The sequence below is a fragment of the Pinus tabuliformis genome, chromosome 1_1 (assembly GCF_031772625.1).
Source record: "Pinus tabuliformis cultivar Carrire ecotype Pingquan chromosome 1_1, CPIR1, whole genome shotgun sequence".
Classification (NCBI taxonomy): Eukaryota; Viridiplantae; Streptophyta; class Pinopsida; order Pinales; family Pinaceae; genus Pinus; species Pinus tabuliformis.
Genome location: NC_142297.1, coordinates 307,944,988 through 307,946,606, shown reverse-complemented (window position 1 = coordinate 307,946,606; position 1,619 = coordinate 307,944,988). Strand labels below are relative to the sequence as shown.

The following is a 1,619-nucleotide window of genomic DNA, read 5'->3' as shown; positions in this document are numbered from 1 at the left end:
ACTTCATAAATGTTTATAAACCATTTAATGTATATAATTGAATGTTTATAAACAACCTAATTCTGGAATACTTCATAAATGTTTATAAACCATTTAATGCATATAATTGAATGTTTATAAACCGTTTAATTTCACTAACTCGCTAATTACAAAACAACCACTAAATAGAATCATGACTCCAGAATGTCCAAGGACATGTGGCACCGGTGTGCTATCGAACTTCCCTGAGGAGATTCCTCTAATTTCTCTTACCCGGTCATTCCTTTGTATTACATTTTTGTTAATATTGTGAACCAGAACAATTGTCCAGCTTTCGCTTGGCTGATTGATACTATTTATATCAAGAAGCTGTATTTCTCATATACGCAAGCCGATCTATCCTCCCGCTTTCTGTTGTTCTATTGATTCAAGGTTCTCAGTCTGTGTAGTAGCGATGGGAAGGAGGGGCAAGGGGAACGAGATAATCCAAGATCCTCTCCTCACGCAGATGGCCAGGAAATGCCAAGGGATTGTCAATGCCCGAAAGGCTTTTTTGCTCAAGAGATGGCGCTATTCAAGGCTGGATTGGGGGCATGCAGATTTAGAGAAGCGGAACATTATTCCCAAGGGTCACATTCCGGTCTATGTGGGAAGCGAGCGCAGGCGGTTTATCATACCCACTTCATATCTCAACCACCCTCTGTTCCGTTCGCTCCTCCGCAAGGCCGAGGAGGAGTTTGGATTCGATCAGCAGATGGGTCTAACCATTCCCTGCCAAGAAGTTGTATTTGAGTATCTAATCTCAGTTATGGCAGGGAAGGATGCCGAGCCTATCACAACACTCGACGACCTCAACCTGGCATGGTTGAACATTGAAAGTATGAACTTATTTGGAGGGCTACGGATGGCCTGAGGAATATTAAAAAGCCATGACCACATTGGTCTCCGTTATATAAGGCAGTCAAATCCTCTATCAGTGATACAACTTCTGTAATTTGTTGACAGAAGCTCGAGAGGTGAGGTTTTTTTAACAGATCTGCTGGATTTAGCAAGGAGCAGATTTTTTGGAATTTGTAGATTTTTGGTTAGATTTAAGTGAAAATGATTGTGGGTAAATCTTTAAATTGGTTTTTTTATTATATAAATTTATTTATGTTGTTTAAACTGATTTTTGTTGATTATATATAAATTCAGCATCATTAATTTTTTTTGGGGACATTTCGAGTATAAAAATTCGCTTATCAAATATGTTGATTTCAATTAATCTTACTAAATTCTAAACAAATTAAATTAAAAAATAAACCATAAAACTTTCTAAACATTTAGACTAAAAAAATACTATTTTAAAATTAAAACACCTTATTGTGTAGCCGCTCTAACCTGGTAAATGTTCATGGAGGATACGGCTTTCTGGAACCATAAGATATGGGTTTCAGGTGAAGAAGCCATAACCTCGAACCGATTGTTCTATAGCAATGTAACAGCAGAAATTTAGACGGGTGCTTTTTATCGGAAATGTTCATGAGATTCTGTTAATTGTTTTTAAGAGTGCATTTGACAGACATACGGTCTATCGTTTTAGTGCGTGCCGGCCTTTACGATAGGGCCAGAAGGCTACATCCCGATTCCCGATAGAGTGT

The 1,619-nt window shown here is 37.9% G+C and overlaps 1 pseudogene; it reads left to right on the top strand.

The window, feature by feature from the left end:
- Positions 1 to 269: 269 nt before the first annotated feature.
- Positions 270 to 1,085, top strand: LOC149212776 (protein SMALL AUXIN UP-REGULATED RNA 51 pseudogene; annotated as a pseudogene).
- The last annotated feature ends 534 nt before the right edge of the window (positions 1,086 to 1,619 follow it).